The following is a 20619-nucleotide window of genomic DNA, read 5'->3' on the forward strand; positions in this document are numbered from 1 at the left end:
AATTAGATTAGTACGGTTTTTCTCGACTTTTCTTCTTTAGAACATTCGATGAAAATCGAAGGATATAATCATAACACGTCATGAAAATCGAACAATATTAGAACATTCGATTTTCAAATTCGATCTTTTTTTAGAAATACTTAGTTTGTTGATAAAATTACTCTCTTTCTTTTGTGACTATAAGGTAATAATCTTAATCTTCGCTATCGTTACTTTTGCCTGAGCAACGCCAGGCCTACCTGCTAGTTATCCAATAAACCAGTGGTGCGCAAACTTTTTTCGACTGCGACCCCTTTTGTAGAGAGAAAATTTTTGGCGACCCCTAGAGATAAATGGTCACAAATACGATGTATATTTCGCGCATTTCTTTCGTTTCATCAAATAAAAACATCATCATATCTGACTCATATTAATTTTATTTATAATTTTAAGAAAATACTTTTTGTATAACATAAAAATCAGTAAATTGCCCTTTAATGAGATGTATGTGGCTGCAAGTTTCTAATTATCTCATCGATGTTTGGATGTATGTTGCTAATTGCAATTCGCATATCATCTTCAGGGTTTAAACGCGAGCGGTATTTAGTTTTTATTGAAACTAGTTTGCTAAATCCAGTTTCACATAAATACGTTGATGCAAATTGTATTAAAACCCTGATGGCATTCTTGCATAAAACGGGATATTGCTTTTCCACGGATAGCCAAAATTTTTGGCAAGGCTGAGTCTTAAATTGATTTCGAAGAGTATAATCACTAATTAAATCTATCAATTGCTCTTTCTCACTAATTTGAAGAGTTGAACTGCATATGTCGTAGGAAAATGGATCACGAATCCAACCAAGATCGTTTTCAGGAAAATCCTTGAATCTTCTCGAAAAATTTTCCTTTAACTTTTCAATGTGATTGGAAATGATGTTTTTAAATGTAAATATATCTATATTATTTTCCTTGATAAAATCGTTAAAGCAAGGGAACATGTCGGTGTTGTTTTTATTCAGTTCAGTTTGCCAGAGACTAAGCTTATTCTTAAAAGCTTGAATTTTACTGGCTGAAGTTATGATAGTTGAATTCTCACCCTGCAAGCTCAAATTTAAGTCGTTAAGTTTTTCGAAAATATCAACTAAATAGCTCAGCTTCCCTAGCCAAACTTCATTGATATAATAACTTGCCAATCTATGTTTCTTTTCGATTAAAAACATGTACACTTCATTTCTCAAATCAAATATCCGTCGTAGTATTTTCCCACGTGAAAGCCATCTGACTTCGGTGTGTAACAGTAACTCTCATACGTTGAGCCCATCTCATTGCAAAGTATTGAAAAGAGACGGCTGTTGAGGCTGTTGCATTTAATGTAGTTAATTGAACTAACAGCGTCTTGTAATATGTTGTGCAACTCTTCATCCATATCTTTTGCAACAAGAGCTTGCCGATGAATCATACAGTGATTAAATACCATATGAGGCGCCACTTTCTGAATTAAGCCTCTGAGCCCTTTATTCGAACCTGTTAATGCTGCAGCACCATCAGTACAAACCGCAACACAGTTTGCCCAGGTAAGGGACTTTGCTTCAAAATATTCATTTATTACTTCGAATATTTTTTCTCCAGTTGTTTTTCCTTCCAAACTTTTGCAACATAAAAACGTTTCTGTTATATCTTCATTAAAAATAAACCTAACGTAAATAATTAGTTGTGACATTTTAGTAATATCGGTAGTCTCGTCCAGTTGTAAAGCAAATACAGATGAATTTTGTATGCGTTTTATGACTTCTGACTCGATATTTCGTGACATTTCGGAAATCCGCCGAGACACGGTATCTCTTGATAATGGTATTGTTTTTAGTTCATTTCCATATTTATCGCCATGCATAATTGATGTCATCTTGGTTGCTGCAGGAAGGATAAGGGATTCTCCAATTGTATGGGGTTTCATTGTTTTTCCTATTAGATAAGAAACTTCTAAAGAAGCTCGTAATGCTTTCTGAGGTATTGTTGTAAATTTCTTTAAATGTGCACTTTGAATTTTCAGATTTTCAGCTCGTCTTTGAAAAAAATCGGCATGTTTATTTTGAAGTTCTTTATGTTTAGTTTCCAGGTGCCTTTTTAATTTAGCTGGTTTCATGCTCTCATTTGCTAATTTTTCGTTGCAAATGACACATATCGGGCGTTCTTCATCACCAACAACACAAAATGTAAAACCATACTTAATAAAATCCTCATTGTATTTTCTTATTTTTTTAGATAGGGCATTTAGTTCAGTATTTTGCGACTCCTCATCAGTATTTGTTCGTTTGTTAGCTGAAGATGTACCTGGTGTACGTATTACCCATTTATCCATTATGAAGATAGGGGTTAAATTTTTTTAACTAAAACAAATAATATATTTTTTTTATCATTTTTTTTCGAGAAATTCAATAAAATTAACAGAGATCTTTCTCTAATGATAGTACATACCTGATAACAAAGAGTAGTAAAGCCCGATAAAAATATACAAAATCATAATTACACAACGTCACATGAAAAAACTCGAGGAGAAACTAAAACAATTGCAGGCCAACTGCTACATGCTACAACTTTACATGGAAACGCGCAGTAAAACATTCAGCGATAATTTTTGGTCGTTTGGTTGGCCTTTGAGGATTGTGGCTTTTTCCTTTGTTTGGCTTGGTATGCTTAATGCTTCACTTATCTTATCTCTTCTTTTATGGCTTGGTTGGCCTTGGCTTGGTACGCATGTCTACAAGATGACTACCACAGCCCTTGATTACCACTCCATCTCGTACGGCGCGCATGCTCAGTGCGCACCGTTCGACACAGTACGTATAACATCAATACGTCGGACAAATAGGCGCTTTTTAGTAAAACTGGCGAATTACCGCGAAGAGGGCGCCATCTACCGGAGTGAAAAACTTGCGTCTTCACACTTTACATACATTACGCATTACGGTCAAAGAAAGAGCGGACAGCATGAAATTGCAATTAAACAGTGAGTGACGGCGCTTCACTCTTTATATGTACACTGTATGGTATGCAGCATGCAGGCATAATGCATTTCATAGAAATTTGGCAACCCCAAAAAACTTCTGGCGACCCCCACAGGGGTCGCGTGTCCTAGTTTGCGCACCGTGGCAATACACAAAAAACTATAACGCAACGAACAAAAATATATTAGTGTGAGATCGAGGAAAATTAGGCGGAAGTTGTACCTCCCTTTCCGGCAACTCACTTGTCAGGATGGCTACAGTTTCGAATTCAGTCCCCCGAGTTGGGACTTTTCTTTGTTGGTCGAGTGGATAGGAGGTGAGATGAGGACGACGATAAGGCGAAAGCGATATTCGAGACAAAGAGGAGACCATTTAACAATTAACACAAGATTTATTAGAAATTAACAAAGGACACAAATACAAAATCTGATAGATTCCCTAATTCGCGTAGGGTCGAGAGTGAGCTTACAGTTTCAGTTCATACCTCATTATTAGCTCCTTTTTGTTAGTTAGCACTTGGATATCCACGAAGGGTAGATAAGTATCTGAAATTGGCACAGTTTTATAAAGTCGCGACTGAGTGCGGAGACGATTAGGACAGTAGGTCCGAGCGGTGACGATGAGCGATGGCTTTCATCCGGCAGATGATACAAGACCCCCGGAGGGAGGGAAATGAGTGGCTTTTATAGCTTTTGGCTGGGAAAATCGGTCACGTGATCGAGGGTGGATGGCGATCGGGGTCATAGGTGTTCCCGGGACCAAAAATATATGACGAGTTCGGATGTTAACTATAAACTTCGGTTGCAAGACGATCTGGATACAGTTTAAGAACAAAGGATTGTTGACAGTTATATGGCCGGGGACGCATATTTTCTCGTCCAGGACCGTTTTAGACAGGATGTTTATAATAAGAAAATTCTGAAGTTAATAAAGGGAACGATTATTAAAAATTGTTACGTTTTTACGAATTTACGTTCAGGGAAATTTCCGGATCTCACATTAGGATATTTTAACGATGAAACGTTATCAAAACCAATTATAAAATTTTTTTCATTATAACCCAAAATGTATTCTTATATTTTTGACAATCAAAATTTAAAAATGAAACAGCTAAATAAGTTAAAAAAGTCGGTTGAAAAACTTTCAATTACGAAAATATAAAGAAGTTTCATTCAATACTGAACTGATAAGACATCAGCAATATAGAGTTAAAAGTAAACATCATTTTCTTGCTACATATCTTCAGAACGAAATCTCTCTTTTGTTATTCTATAATAAAAAATTTATTTATGATAATGGAATTATTTGCTCATTACAGCTTCTACTTTTAATTTTTACAGATTGTTTGATATCATTGTTATCATTTTTTCCATATAGATATTTATTATTATACAAAAAAAAAAACAAAATTCTAAAACTAACTGAATGTACAGTGTTTGCAATAAAACATCTTTGTTTAAAACAAACTGTGAATAATGTGAGGGGCCAGATTGTATAAATATCTTAACAACGGTACTCTAAGAGATCCCCTCATGAGAATCCATATCAGAAGCTAAATTGAACAAAAACGGGCGTTCATCCTTTATTCGCCAAAGTTCACTTCCTTTCTCAGCATTTTTTAAACCTGAGTCACAAAATCTTAATCATTGATAATCGCTACTGGCAATAACCATCCCGTCACTTAAGGTATAAAAGGGAGACGTTAAGTAATTAACAGGGTTGTCTGATCAACTCTCTAAAGTGCAACCCTCGAAAAAAGCTTTGCCGACTCCTTCAACGATTTTCTTCGAGCGATATCCGACTGAAGATTTAATAGCCCGAACGAGGTATGACGACCAATTTTTGAAAACCCTCCCTCTCGCTCTCTCTCTCGGCAATTCCCTCCCCTGTAGCTCATGCCAAGCTATAGATATCGATATTAATCTTGTATTCGAGTAATTCTGTCCAAAATAAATCTTGTTTATTTGTTACAATGGTGTTATTTATTCGAGTATCGCTACTGCCTTATCGACAAATCCACAAAAGTCCTCCCTCGACCTAACAAACAATAAGTAGACAACTAATTCTAGACCAGAAACTGCCATCCTAGACTGTGGGCAGGTTTTACTGACCTGTTAACCGAGAAAAAGGAAGTACGACTCCGCTCTACCTCCAGGTGATCCCACAATAAAGCAGTGTCTTTAAAATTATCACAAATTACCACAGATATGATTTTAAATTTTTTATAGTAAATTAGAAGATAACGATACCATAGTTTAATAAAACTTTTATAAAATATCAGTGAACTAATTGAAATAAATGAATATTTTTCTTACAAACTGAATTTATAAATGTTGTATTTTGTAAAAATCAGTATTGTAACCTGTACTGTATTTTATTTGTATAAAAAAATTATAAAAACTATTTATCCTAATACAGATTTTTTTTCTTATCTTATAGAATATAAACGTATTATATCGGTTAATTTAGAAAAGTTACAGAGTTTAAAAGTAGATGAAAATAGTATTTAATGTTTTAAAAAATATTTTAAATCGGCATGTTTTGAGTCAGAGAACTGACCTAACTCGGGACTTCATTTCCAAATTCACAGATAATTTAAACTGGGAATTAATATGGAAAAATTATACATTTACTACTACTTCCATGGAAAAACATATTAGACATGAAAAATAGGATTTAATTTCTGAAACATGAAGTATTAGACAATGAATTCACGAATGATTTTTTAAAATATCTTAATTAGAATCAAATAGCAAAATTTCAAATTCACTCTGATAATTTTGTAAGAAGTATGTATGTAAATTAAATATGAAAATTGTTTTAAAATATCAACGATTAAACAACTATACAAGCTAAAAGATTATGTACATTGGAATTTAGTTTTTCCTTCTTATTAAATACTGAACGAAGATTTTATTCATGACTAGCTGTTACCCGCGGCTTCGCACTCGCGGATTTTGCAAGCAAACCCTATTTACATTCAATATTTAAACAACCATAGTAATTGCTTATTTAAAACCTACCGCCGAGAATGATGAGAATTGCTGAGAATCAAACGAACTCTTTTTAATTTGATAAATTTTCTGGAATGTTTACAATCGTTCTACAATCGAACCAATATGCGAAAAAATATTAAATTTAAAACGGTTCAAACATTTGGTTATAAAAATCGAAATATATAAAAAATATTTATAACAATGTCTGAAACGTTATCAATTGAATACCCCTAAGTACTCAATGAAGACTAAACGTAATTAAAAACAAAAAATCGCATCTAAAATAGTACATTAGAAACCGTTCTTCAGGCTAAGACTTCATGCTCTCTCTTTCCTCTTGCGGGTGGAATTTCGAAAAATCTCTTCTTAGTGTACGTTTTCATGACGTACCCTAACTGTGTACCAAATTTCACTTCTAGGTTCTGGATCTTTCTAGAAAAAACTGGAACATTCTCATTAAAGCGTCACACACTTTCGAAGTCAACCACTTTTAACCCCCATATCTTCCGCACTCATATAGCTATCGAGACGCAACCACCATAGTGCACGATAACAGTCTTGGGGTTACTACCATATACAAACGCCATTCATGTGCAATGTGTAGTATTGGCTGCAGAGTGAAATATAGGAACAAACGCATCCATTACATATATTATATACATTTCAAAAATCACCTTTTAAAGTGTTTTGTTCTAAAATATCAAATCCTAGATCAAAAATATATTGCTGATAATTCACATATTTTATTAGTCTATATATTTCAAAATATTTGTTGTCGATGATATAACAAAAAAATTAAATAAATTTGAAGAAGAAAAAGAAGAATAAAATCCAGAATATATCAGAGATTTACATTCAATGCTATACAAATTTATAGGTATAACACAAAGTGTATCGTATCACTACTACAGATATATATATTTTAAAGACATATACTAATTTAGATACATAACATTCGATATATTAGTTATCACTTACCGAATTATTGTACTATTACAGAAAGTTGAAAACAATACTATTCTACAACCTATTTGACTCTGCCAAGTGGAACTTATACCGTGTTTTGAAACTATAGAATTACTCGTAGATGGCGTAGTTTGCGGTAACCTTCGATACAATGCTTTTAATGACAACTACATTTTAAAAGTTTTTCCTCAAGCTATTAATAAATTTTTTTTAATAATGGTTTTATATTTTTAATTCTGTTCGTACAATAAGTTTTAATTAGTTTAAAATGAATCACATTATTAATTATTAAAAAATTAAATGATATTTCATTGAAATTTAAATTTCAAATCTGCATATTCCAATTGTGATACTTTCTCTAATCAGGAAATCTCAGTTAGATCAATAAAAATTGAGACCATGTGCAGAAAGATTAGAAGATTAAAGTCTTTGATAACTATTCAAAAACTTCAGGTTTTAACCATAAACAACTAATTTTAATTGAAAAATGCTGACTTTTCATATGCAGCATAATTTGGGTATAGAATTTATCCGTATGATAAAGGGTCGTAAATACTTTGATAATAAGGTATATAAGGTGTACAATACTCATGTCATCTCAAGTTTTAATAATTTTAATAATTTAGATCGTTTTGTAAGTAAATTTGTTAAATTGAAATATGAATAAAATTTTAGCCAGATATTAAGACAACGTCACAATAGCTGTTTGATGATTTTTATGGAATGATCGTAAGAAATAGGGTAGAAAGTTATATTAACTGCGATAAGGCTCAGAGCAATTATACAATGAATTTATTGCATGATTACGTTGCATTTATCATAGTAACAAGCAAACAAATTCTATTATCTAACATTTACACGTTTTTAGGCAATAATAAGTGTCTATTTTTTTTCGTATACTGAAGGTTATAGAATTTGTCTGCATACCTCTATATAATCTTTATAAATTGTTTTCAAACGTTTTGTACTTTTAACTCCATTATTTAATCATTTAGAAAGCATTATTTTCGTCTATCAAAAGTCACATTACCACTACAGAATTATTTTCTGTTTTTTTTAATGTAACGTTTGATTGATCGTGTGGCATGCTGATAACCTATTTTTAAGTGAATAAATGTCCTCGAAGTTTCCATTTTTAACTTATGATTCAAGATACTTATACATGTAAAGGACAAAACTCTATCTTATTTACATATAAGTAAATTTTTACGACTTTTCCTATTTCTGCTCTCATACATAACAGAGGAAAAGTATGCCAATCGAACAAACAACTACACCCGAGACTTTTACATTATTATAAAAACTATTTATCCTAATACAGATTTTTTTCTTATCGTATAGAATATAAACACATTATATCGGTTGATTGGGAAAAATTACAGAGTTTAAAAGTAGATGAAAATACTATTTAATGTTTTAAAAAATATGTTACATGGCATGTTATAAGTCAGAGAACTGTATTAACTCGGAACTTCATTTCCCGAGACCCAGGATCCAGAGGAACCTGAAACGTCTAAAAATGCAAAATACCTGCCAGGTTTTTATGTATATATAAAATTAGTGTGTAGAAATAAACGATTTTGCTTATCCAATTTGAAGCGAAATAACTCCTGTGCCTTTATTTAAAAATTTTTGTAATTCTGCAGAGTAGTTCGTTTATACGGGAAAATGGAAACTTTTAAATTTCGTTGTGAAGGATTGAAGAGAGAAAAAGACATGTGACAATATTCGGAAGAAGTTGGACATAATGATGATTTCGAGAGAGAGAATTTACGTAAATTCTCGAGTATGATATATACTACCTTGACAAATTGTAGACTTGTCTTGGATTTACAATTCAGTCTTGAAGAGAAAGTTAATTTCTAAAAGTTCTCAGGTTCATCTTCTCTTTGCACCTATGATATCAGACTTGATTCTTCCACTTTAATTTATTCTTTTATCGGGAGATTGATTCAATTCAAATGTTGGATTTTGGAGAACCCAAATTCGCTTTTTCGTGGAATGATGCTTTTCAGTGAACTCCACTATAACATATAAGAGAATCCTTTTTGCTAACTCCTTAGACAGAAGCTTTAGGTGGACTCCCAGATTTTGGCGCGCATTTCGATAATATTCCTCAGTTACACCCAATCAACTCATCACAATCTTACATCATAGCGGAGGTTAAACAAAGTGTTGATGTCAACAACTCAAAGTGACGATAAACGATCTTTAAATCGGAAACTAACTTCCTTTAAAACGGAAGTGAAGTTAACATTTTCACTTTACTTAATTTATAAATTTTAGATATTTCTGGTCCTTCCTAAGTTAAATTAATATGACAATTTGGTTCGGAACATAATTTAACAACAGATTGTATAAAAATTGAAATTTTTTATGTTCAATATTAACAGTTACTATGTAAAAAAAGGAGGAAAATGACATCATTTCGTTATTAGTCATTACATCGATTTCTGTCACCACTTCCTTATTTTAACTTGACAACTACGCAGTTGGTAAACTGCATACTTGTCAAGTTAAAATAATTATTCCAATAATATTTTAAATAACAATTTTTAAAATAAATCGATTAAAATATATTATTTTTAACTAAAAATTTAAATAATCATTGTCCCGAAAATTTCACACAGTATTATAAGAAAGTAAATTTTTGTATAGTATTAATGTGCATTTGAGTAATTATCATGGTTTACATGAAACACAGTTCACTATTCATATCGTTAATAATAATACGGAATTATTAATGTCATTTAATCATAAAAATAATAGATTTAAAAACTTTAGAATAAATTTAATTTTGAATGAAAATATTATGCGCATTTTTTTTCACAAAACAACAAAGACATCATCAAATATCATTTTGAAATTCAAGGAAAATTTTTACATATTATCAACGATTGTCTTGAATTTTAAGTAATAATGTTTTTTCGGCAAATTCTTTCATGCTTATTTGCAACCTTCAGATTATAATAGGTCTATATTGTATGTAAAATATCTATAGATATAGGATATTTAAAAAATTCGTTTGGTTTCTGTAAAATGTTTTTGAAAATTATTTTTTTCATAAATAAGATTGTCACTATTCGAATTGATAATCAGAAAAAAAATCTATTAATTTTAAATTTCTATATTTACCGAAAATTTAAAAACTAATGTAGATAAATACTGCAAAAAATTACCATCACAAAATTAGTTTACAATAAACTGTGCACACTTGTTTTAATTTTTTGTTCAAAAAGGTTATCTTGAGCAGTAGAAACTATAAACATTTTTCAACAATTCTTTGCAGAAAATGAAAAAAGTATTATTAATTAACTTTCCTGGAAAAATTTCCAACTTTGTTTGCAAATTTGCAATTTACAATTTGCAAATTTGCAATCTGTTTATTGTATTCCATTTTAGAATTTGAAATATTCTCAAGTATCATAAAAAAAACAAAATTTTAATTTTCAAGAATAAGGCCGCGACTCCACTAGCCGTAAAAGGGCCGTAATACCCCTCGCCGTAAAAGCTTTTAATCACGTGACCATGATATTTTACGCCTGAGCAGGTCGTAAAACCAACGTTAAAGCGAGTTGAGCAGTGTTTAACTTTCGAAGTGAATACGACCGTAAATCAGTACCATCCACCAATCAGAAGTCAGTTAAATCTAGGTCATCGTGACAGGGTGCGAAAATGGCGGAAAACGCGCTTTTGTGTACGTTCTCTCGTGGCTACTCTAGAAGATCTGGAAAGATTTATCGAAAACATCCGAAAGTATTCGTGTATCTACGACAAGAGGTATTCCGATTATAATAATGGATGCCTAAAACACGCGATATGAACGGGCAAAGGAAAATCTTTCAATTTAGAGGAGTATATAATAAAAAAGCTAAGCTTATAAATGCTGTATATTATCTTAATAATATAATAATAAAAGTCAATATACGAAAGTAAAAATATTACTTTTAGTATATTTTTAATTATAGTATAGAGAAAACTCGAAGAATATAATTATTGTCTTTATATTGATATATCACGTATACACCGTAATAGTACTGTCGCCGTAAAAAGCTTAGCTAGCCGGACCTCCACCGCGATCTGAGCGGAAACGCAAATAGGTCACGTGATTAAAAGCTTTTACGGCGAGGGGTTTTACTGCTGTTTTACGGTTAGTGAAGTCGCGGCCTAACATCCACACAAATTTTTAAATTTTTCCGTAAATATAGAAATTTAAAATAAATAGATTGGTTTTCTGATTATCAATTTCAATAGTGACAAACTTGTTTATGAAAAAAATTAATTTTTAAAAATATTTTACAAAAAACAAAAGAATTTTTAAAATTTCCTATACCTATAGATTATTTACTTACAAAATAGACCTATAATAATCTGAAGGTTGCAAATAAGCATGATAAAATTTGTGGAAAAACATTATTACTTAAAATTCAAGACAATCGTTGATAATACGTAAGAGTTTTCTTTGAATTTCAAAATGATATTTGGTAATGTCTTTGTCGTTTTGTGAAAAAACGTGCATAGAATTTTCAATTCAAAACAACTGTTGATAATACGTAAAACTTTTCCTTGAATTTCGAAATGATATTTGGCAATGTCTTTGTCGTTTTGTGAAAAAACGTGCATAAAATTTTTATAAATAAATTAGATTTATTCTGAAATTTTTTATGCTATTATATTTATAATTAAAAAATATTAATAATTCTGTCTTATCATTAACGATATTAATAGTAAACTGTGTTTTATGTAAACCATAATACAGTATAGCATCGATTATCCGACTTAATTGGGGACTGAGATTGGTCGGATAACCGAAAAGTATGAAAAAATACATTATTAGTGTAGTGTATTAGACCCGGTTTAAATACTAGTTTTTGTTTTATGATCGAGCCAGTGCTGCCAGCTAAAACATACAAAAATTTAACAAAAATAATATTAAAGTAGCCAAGACATAACCAAATATTGTAGCGCCACATCACTAGCGGACATTTGAATTTGCCGACTAGAACGCGGTCGGTTAACCGATAAGTCGGTTAATCGGGGGTCGGATAATCGATGCTCTACTGTAATTACTCAAATGCAAAATAATAGAACACAAAAATTTACTTTCTTATAATATAATTGTGAGATAAGCCAGGGCTAAATGGGATACTCTTTTAACCTTTTATCGGCACGGGCTGGAGTAGCTCGATCTCGGAGTCAATTGAATAAGTTAGAGGAGAGCAAGAAACGAGTGGGACAGGGTGAGTGAAAGGTGTCCAGAAATGACATCACAAGGGTTTAAAATAAGCACGTGAAAAGTTACAATTCTAGACTATAAGTAGTAAATACGGAAAATATGGTAATTCTGTTTTCCGCGGGAAAACATCAGGGAGCGTTACCATTTGGTGATATGAGCATTGAGCATATGAGTTAGAAAGGAGGAGTTTCTATGAGAAGTCCCCTCTCAGGCACATTTGTGAGTTGGTTGTTAGGAGGCTGGAACGAAGGGTCCTTCATAATTTCAGCAATAATATGGTATATTTTAGGAGGTATGTGGATGACGTCTTTGTCTTATAGAGAAACAACAGTAGGATAAATGATTTTATGCTTATGATTAATAGTAATAGCGATGGTCTTAAACTGAAGTTAGAGCGAAAGAGTTCCTTGGTTATACATTTTTTGGATATTAATATCCTTTTCAAAAAAGAACATCTATTCTCCAGCGTTTATATTAAACCAACCCACGGACCACTGTACATACCGTCCCAATCGAATGATCCTTATCGCTATAAGATGGCTGCCTTCCTAGCTTTCCATCTGAAATACTCTTTCTCTAAGTCGTCTAGCCCAACAATGCCCCTTTCAATTTCCTGTACTGAGGTTTCCCAATTCATAGCCTCCACTGGAACAAAATTTGGGCCTTTTTCTAGGAGCTTCTTGATCCTTCCTGGTACTTCTATTTGGTCCCATGTGCGGAAAGTAATAAGGTTTTTCTTTGTATTATTAACCTTTTGCTTGTGCATAATCCATTGCAATTTCTTTACATAGTTATTAGTATAATTCTTCTGGACCGTTTCAGCTAGACCGACTACTCTTTTATTAACATCTACTAGTTTTTCTGGATCTTCGTTATATATGGTGTTTTCTAGGTTAACGAGATCATTCAATAATCCGAATTTTTTGTTCTTCGCAATCCGAATAGACTTCTTGAGGCAAGCCAAACAAAACCCGAATTTCAGTGAACTGCATTCGGTAGGAACGCTGATTCGGTAGATTGGGGCATTGTTGGGCTAGACGACTTAGAGAAAGAGTATTTGAGATGGAAAGCAGTCCTTTAACGACAGGCAGAGGGACCGAAAGCAAGATATTGGAAGTAGTGATATCCGTCTCACTAAGAATTGGTTAAGGCAGAATGAGTTGGTGTTGACTAGGGCGGATAAAAGTAAGCAGATAGTCATCATGAAAAGGCGTACATATAACGAAGCACTAATGGACTATATCGAAAAGACAGAATGTGAAAAGATCAACAGCAATTTTATTGGAAGCTTGGATAGAAAGGTCAAAAAACTAGAGGTCTCTAAACTTTCCAATGCTTTGCCTTTTCTCAGGAAGTGTAGGAACCCTAGGCCTGGAACACCTAGGTTATTTGCTTTCGCTAAGGTGCATAAAGCCGGTAAAGAAATAAGACCTGTGGTAGAGAAATGCAGAGGTCCCACCTTTGTGTTAGAAAAGAAGTTGCATGAGTATTTATCCTCGCAGCTGGACACAGATACTCTAGTTGCACGTGACCCTGTGAAAGTAGTTAAAGATCTGCAGAATATAGCATTAATGGAGGATGAAGTTGCAACTGTTTTCGACTATGAGAGCATGTATCCTTCGGTTAAGATAGAGTCGTGCGAAGAGGCGCTATTGGACTTCTTATACTGTAATAACTCAGAATTGCTTAATTATACTGAAGAAGTAGAGAGTTTGGCTAGTTTGGTCTGCCGTGAATCTTGCTTCGCTTTCAATGGACAGGTCTACAGACAGAGAAGAGGGGTCCCTATGGGAAGTCCGCTTTCAGGGATCCTATGTGAATTGGTGGTTAGAAGGTTAGAAAGAAGAGTTTTTCATGATTTTAAGGAGGATATCATGTATTTTAGCAGATATGTTGATGACTTATTTATATTATGGAGAAATAACAGCAGAATCAAAGATTTTTTGGATAAGATCAACGATAACAATGATGGCCTTACTTTAAGATTGGAGCAGAAGAGTTCCTTGAATCTGCATTTTCTCGACATTGATATTACATTCAAAAAAGGCCACCTGTCCACTAACGTTTTTATTAAACCATCCCACAGCCCTTTGTATATTCCCTCCCAATCCAAGGATCCCTATAAATATAAAATTGCGGCTTTCAGAGCTTTAATAAGAAGAGCATTTTTGTATTGTGAAAGAGTGCAAGACAGGAGGAAAGAAATAAATAGAATAATAGACGTAGCCAAGGCCCTAGGTTACCAAGAAAGTACGATTCTGGGAATAATTAGGAAATATGAAACCAACATCAAAAAAAGGTTTTTTAAGAATGCTCCCAATAGAAGCGTAAAATTTACATATAATGAAAGTATGAATGCAGTCATGAAGGAGATTGCACACAAGAAAGGTTCGAGAATGCTTTTAAAAAGGGCGCCTAATTTATACAAAATCCTCAGGAATGATAAAGATGGTATAAAATCAGAAGAGAAAGCAGGAGTTTATAAAATTCCGTATGAGAACATGCAATTGGGCGTTAATAAAGACTACATTGGAGTAACCACTAGAAGTTTAAGGCTTAGAATCAAGGAGCATAGTTATAATATCAGAAAAGGGTCTAATGCAACAGTTTTGTCCCAAATGGCGCAAGCGCCAGGAGCTGTAGTTAAATGGAATGAGGCGACCATCATAAACCCTTTATCTTCTCCATCTTTGGCATTGACAGCAGAAAAGTTGCAAATTTATAGGAGTAGATTACAAGAAGGCTGTCTAAATGCGAGGGACGCAGAAAGTCTTCCCTCTGCGTGGAAGTTCATGGTTAAGAAGTTTAATAAGGGCTCTAACCAATCATTATAGCAGTTTTATTGAATGTCTTAGTATTGCATGTATTAATACTTATATATTCATTTCTTGCATATTTATATATTATATGTTTTAGTTTTATTGGTATTTATGTTGTCTATTTAATTTTTTGTTTAAATGTATCTTATTAATTTTGAATTTGAATTTTGTGTTCCAATGATAGAATTTTTAATTCAAATGTATTCTAAACCTGAAGATGGCCTGTGAATCAGGCTGAAAACGTTTGTTTGTTTTAAATAAATTTATATTTCTCGGCAAGAATAAGGTGTTAAGTGTATGTACATGGTTATAATAGTTTGGAAAATGTAGGATGAATTGTGTTAGTTCTTATAATGTTTACACGTCTTAAAAAACAAACCGGACCTCGAAAATGCCCGCGGATACGCATGTTTTCAAAATAAATTTCAAAATATTAATCAAAAAATATAATGACTCTAAAATATTATTTTACCAAATAAATAATTTAAAAAAAACGTTAGTGACTTACTGTTTTTATACAGGCAAAGACAGTGGAGACAATAGTTTACGATATATCTTGGAGCTTTTTATGAAAGTAAAACGTAGGCAGCACTTTTCAAGTTGAATTATATCTGATGACAAAGAGTATTTCTTCATATCTTACTTTTTAAATTTCATTTTTCCTGTAATTTAATAGAAATCGTCCACGCAGCTATTGAATATAAATTCAGATAATAACTAATGAATGATTTGAATTCATAATTAGAAATGACAACAATAGATTTAGCAATTCCTAAATTTCGGCTATTAAGAGTAAGACTGTTCATTACAAAAAATGCTTAAGTAGTTTTATAAGTATTATTTTTTAAAATGCTTAAATAGAAAAATATTTTAAAAATAATATTTATAAAACTACTTTCTATATAATAAAAGTTTATTTAATATGGAATGTATATTGAATTATTTACATTAAAAAAATAACAATAAAAACAGGTCTACAAGCGGTCACGTGAATAAAACTAGTGAGCAATGGTTGTTGGTCTTGGATTCGCGCTTGGTGAAAAAAGTTTGCCACGAAGAGTTTTCCGAATTTTTTTCACGTTTGTAACACCTGATTTTTATAGTTAAAAATTTAACTTGTCTTAGTGTATATTTACATTTTTCATCAATTATTCCTTAACAATTTGCTATGTTTATATAAAATGTAACTAGTAAATTCATTTTTATTTTTATTTGTTACTTTTTATTTCTATTACTATTTCGAGTTTATTGTATATTTATATTTGTATTTATTATTTTTCAGTTTCTTTCTTGGTTTTTTTCCTGTTGTTGATGTTTTTAGTTTTTAAACAAATATTTTTTTAAATGGAATGCTAATGTTTTTTTTCGCAAGTTAACCTAAGGATTGCCTATGGAGTAGACCGAAAACGTTAGTTTTTTCAATAAAACTATCTCGGCAACACAAAAAAATGTAGTGTGGTGAATTACCGAAATTTAATTTTATAACCTTCGTATAACACGGTAGTTTGAATTTATAAATATGCATTATAAAAATTGCGTCATAAGCGATTTGTTAATGTCAATTTTATCTAACAAATAAAAATATCCGTTTATTTTATTTCGAATTAACGAATATACGTATATTATTTTTTAGTTAACAGTAAAAATAAAATAAACATCGAGTATTAAAAACTTCATAACATATCGTAAAAAAAAATAATAAACGCAGTAAAACTTTCATTTAACAGACTATTTCGAGTGTGGGAATGTCTCTTAATGCCAAACTATTGTAATATAATAAAGTAAATTTTCCAAATCCGCATGTTAAAATGTTGAGAAATTAGTTAGTTTGTCTGTTGTTGTTGATACTTACGTAGGTACGTTCGTGTAATTATAATATATGATTAATGTATAATGTATCTATGTATAAATAGTTTAAATTTTCAGACAAGCTTTCTGTATATGTACTGTTGCTTGTGAATTCACTGTACTTCTGAAACTTTAATAAACAAATATACGATCTGAATCGAACTAAATCAGGGGTCACAGATATTTTTTTACAGCGGGCGATAAAACTGAGAAAATTACGACCGCGTGCCGCATAACAGTTTTGTTCAACACAGTGTTCTAGATACACAAAAAATAAAAAAATCATTCGTATTTATTTTCCAATACACAAACACGATCGCTGCGACAAGTTAACTATGGAAAGAGAAATTGCTTAAAAAGTTATACCTTTAACTTATAAACATAATGAAAAATGATTCTAATAGATCTGAATATGTAGAATTAATTATGTCAGTTCTTATAATTTTTAAACATACGTTAAGAAATTAACCCGACGTGAAAAAAGTCCGGGGATACGCACGTTACTAAAACAAACCCGGGATTTTATTCGAGGAAATATGGTGACTCTAAAATATTATTTCGCCACATAAAATATGAAAAAAAAAGGTTTAAGAAAATTACTGTTTAATATACACGTACAGACAGTGGAGAGGTAGTTTATTATATAATTTGGAGTTGTTTATAAAAGTGGAACGTAGGCAGCAATTTTTCAAATAAAAACATATATAATGACTGAGTAATTTTGTTAATAACTTACTTTTTAAACTCCCTTGTTTCTGTAATACAATAGATATCTTCCTTCAGGTACTAAATATAAATTCAGATAATAACTGATGCATGATTTGAATTCATAATTAGAAATAACAACAATAGATTCAGCAATTCGTAAATTTCAATTATTAAGAGTAAGACTGATCATCACAAAAATGCTCAAGTAGTTTTATAAGTATTATTTTTTTTAAATACTTAAATAAAAAATATTATAAAAATTATATTTATAAAACTACTTTCTATATAACTTAATTTTATTTAATACGAAATGTATATTGAATTTTTTACATTGGAAAAATAACATTGTAAAAAGGCCTACAAGCAGTCGCGTGGATAAAACTAGTGAGCAATGGTAGTAGGTCTTGGATTCGCGCCTGGTCAATGGGCTTGCCTCGTAAAGTTTTCCGAAATTTTTTACATTACTAACACCTGAATAGTAATTAGTTTCCAATAAAAAATGTTCTCGTTGTAATTTCCGTTTGAAAATCTTTATATGTCGCGTTGCCTTAAACAAATATACTTAACCAACAAATTATCATATTTCACACCATTAAAATCTCGAGATTTCGCAACGAAGATTTAACGCTTTTGTGTGAAACAGACCCTAATTTTCACTTCCGCTTCAGAATGTTACAAGAATATTTTATAACATTAATAATTTTAGATGACATTTTTAAAAATAGAATCAATATCGAAACACATTGAACAGAATTCATTAACTAAAAATGTTTTCGAAGTTTTTTCTTCTGAAATGAATAAATGCAAATAGTTTCCTTTAGCAGTAATTACGAAATTGAAATCACAACCAACAAAGAAAAATAATTAAGGAAAATTTTGGAAATAAATGCGATTTATTTAAGTTTTTTCAAGACATGATAAAAGCTATAGGAGGAAATTTTAGAATTTATCATGCGATTCAAATTATATCATATTGTATTGCAATATTTAGACGTAATAATATTCATTTTCATTAGGAATCTTAGTGAAATATTTGTAGTTATTAATGTCTTAAATCTTGATTTATTTTTAATCAAAGTTTACTTACAAATATGTAACGATTTTGTTTTAATAACAATGCAGTCATATTCATTATCCATCATACAAATGAAAATTTACAGATAATCCTACTGTGAATGTGAAGCTGCAAATACTCCTCAGTATAGTGCTAAATATTTCCAACAATCTACATCACTAATGTACAGTACATAGTTATATGCTGAAGAAACAGGCTCTTAACTGAATAAACAATTTGAATGTTTTGATACAGTTCTGGTTTTATTCCAGACAAACATAAATGTATAGTAATTATACAAACTGTCCATAAAGTCTTTTTACAACTTTAAAAAATTTATTGCAAAGGCAATTGATAAGATATCCGAATCAAACATGTTCTATTGCATTCTATGGTTCTCAAAGTACTTGTATCTCATTTAATACACCTGTATATGTGCCAGTTGCGTAGCGTGGGTGTCAGCCGCCCTTAAATAAAATACGGGGAATCCTTACAAGTCAGTACAGACGGTGTTGTCAGTCGCTACAATGAGCAAGATGTCATTATTATATATTCATTTAAAAAAAGGGGATTCCCCAGTTTCGTCACAGAATAAATAATGAAAAATTCCGTGCTCGTTTCAATCGGTCCGAATCGTAGGTGTGACAAAAATATGAAATGAAATGGTTTAAATTTTTACAAGATATTATTATTATTTATTGTGAAAAAGTGCCGCCCCTGCCTCCCCTGCCTCCCCTGCCTCCCCTGCCTCCCCTGCCGCCCCTGCCTCCCCTGCCGCCCCTGCCTCCCCTGCCGCCCCTGCCTCCCCTGCCGCCCCTGCCTCCCCTGCCGCCCCTGCCTCCCCTGCCGCCCCTGCCTCCCCCACTACGCTACGCCACTGTTATACACACAAACGTCCATTTTGATTTTGCGTTACACGTGTAGCGGACGTAAAAGCTGCTTTATCTTTGTTGCAGCGACCTCTTGCAGCAAACGTTTAGAAGCGGTTCGCTACATCGCAGCGCTGCATTTAGAAACGAGTAAAGGAGAGTTCGCTGTAAAGTGCTTCTCGAGCGCTGCATAAAGAAACACGCCCATAGCGTGACTCGTTAAATTCTGCTTCTACGTTAATTGAACTGCTTTTTGATTTATAAACCATTCCACATAAAGCAGAATTTCAAAAATTGCCTATAGGCTCATTGTAGTGCTCCCCTCCACGGTAGTCTTTAGTAAAAGGCGAAAGATTAGCACGTATAGAATGAAGGGAAACCTGAGTTAGAGTTAGAGGATACTCTGGCCGAAGAGGGTCCTTTGGACAGTTGCTTTCGTCTCTCTGGTGTCATTGTAGTTATATTTCTCTCTTCGCAAAAGTTTTAAACAGTTTTGTAAACTGTAAAGCCATTCGAAATAATACGCCGAGTTATCGAATATTTCTTAAAGATATGGAACAATGAGTATTTTAACTTTTTCTAAGCGTTAAGTAGGAAAATTTTAGTAACTTCTCGACAGATGGCGCTAACGTCAACGTCGTTATATTTCTTACGCATCGAATTTTGTCACACCTTTGTTTGTTATTTCACAATAAAATACAAACGAACAAAAGAAATACTCTTCGAAATGTCAACGAAATATTTAAATTTTTACATTTATTTTTTAGTATTGTATCGAATTATTTAGGAATCGACGGCATTAGTAACATCGCTACAATTCATTCCGACTCGAAACTGTTTTAATTTTTTTAAATTATTTCTTCCAAGCGTTGAGACTTACAAAAACAAATATAAACGTTTTAAAATATATATATTTTTAAATTTTATTTTATTACTAGCAGATGAGCCGTGCGTTGCCAGGGCAAAAAACAACACTATTAAGATTGAAAGTACGAAATGATCTAATAGATTATTTCTTACTTCTAACCATCTATAACAGACATGGGCAAATGCGGCTCTTTTTGAGTTACATGCGGCTCTTGCTGAAAGTGTTAATTTCTGTTTTTTATTATTGTTTTTACAATTTTATTTTTATAATT

The 20619-nt window shown here is 32.1% G+C and overlaps 1 long non-coding RNA gene and 1 other non-coding gene across 2 annotated transcripts; both read right to left on the reverse strand.

The window, feature by feature from the left end:
• Positions 1-538: 538 nt before the first annotated feature.
• LOC136977345 (uncharacterized) lies at positions 539-3065 on the reverse strand. The gene is made up of 2 exons (XR_010881076.1): positions 2996-3065; positions 539-890 (listed from the first exon to the last, which is right to left on the reverse strand). It is a non-coding gene; the product is annotated as an uncharacterized lncRNA (long non-coding RNA).
• A 16682-nt stretch (positions 3066-19747) lies between these two features.
• Positions 19748-19868, reverse strand: LOC136977364 (U5 spliceosomal RNA). Its single transcript, XR_010881078.1, has one exon. It is a non-coding gene; the product is annotated as a U5 spliceosomal RNA (small nuclear RNA).
• Between the last annotated feature and the right edge of the window lie 751 nt (positions 19869-20619).

Source organism: Centruroides vittatus, unplaced genomic scaffold, assembly GCF_030686945.1.
Source record: "Centruroides vittatus isolate TY-2023 unplaced genomic scaffold, ASM3068694v2 contig_455, whole genome shotgun sequence".
In the NCBI taxonomy this organism is placed as follows: Eukaryota; Metazoa; Arthropoda; class Arachnida; order Scorpiones; family Buthidae; genus Centruroides; species Centruroides vittatus.